Source organism: Limulus polyphemus, unplaced genomic scaffold (genome assembly GCF_000517525.1).
Source record: "Limulus polyphemus unplaced genomic scaffold, Limulus_polyphemus-2.1.2 Scaffold941, whole genome shotgun sequence".
Lineage (NCBI taxonomy): Eukaryota > Metazoa > Arthropoda > Merostomata > Xiphosura > Limulidae > Limulus > Limulus polyphemus.
This window is the reverse complement of record NW_013666551.1, coordinates 170112-170749: the sequence shown is the minus strand read 5'-3', so window position 1 is coordinate 170749 and position 638 is coordinate 170112.

Below are 638 nucleotides of genomic sequence, written 5' to 3'. Positions count from 1 at the left end.
TCTGCAGTCAGAGAGTATTATTGAGCACGTTTCGTTGTTGTGGTCGTTTGTTTTAGCGACGATTTGTTGAAATTAAGTGTATCGTAAAGTTATATTCGGGAAGAATAAACCAGTTTTATTAAGTAAAGACTTGTGTCGCTAAAGTTTCGTCGGAACGAAGTTACGGAAAGTTAATTAACAAACGGAGACGTAACATTGTCTTCTTCATGGGAAGGCCCATATAACATAGTGGGTCGTCTCTCAGACGTGACTTTCCGAATAAAATGTGGTCGGCGAGGTAAACCAAAGGTGGTGGCTTTGGTGTTATCACGGTCCAGGACATTTCAGTTGGAACAAAGTGAACAATGGAACAGATGACGCTGCTGAAGATGTGTCACCTAAAAAAGCCGCTGTCGAAGAAGAAACTGTACACCATTTTGAGAAGGGAAACGGTGAAGCTCTTGATGAAGTTACTACCACTGATGTGACTGTTACCGATAATAGGACATTTCCTGATGGAGCAGATGAACCCCACGTGAAGCAGAAGCCAACGAGACGGAGACCAGTACGGAAGAAGATACGTTCCGTAAAATTAAGAGACTTTGTTGAATTTAATTTGGTGTTTGTAAGTTCTGTACATTTAATTAAGTTATTGTTAA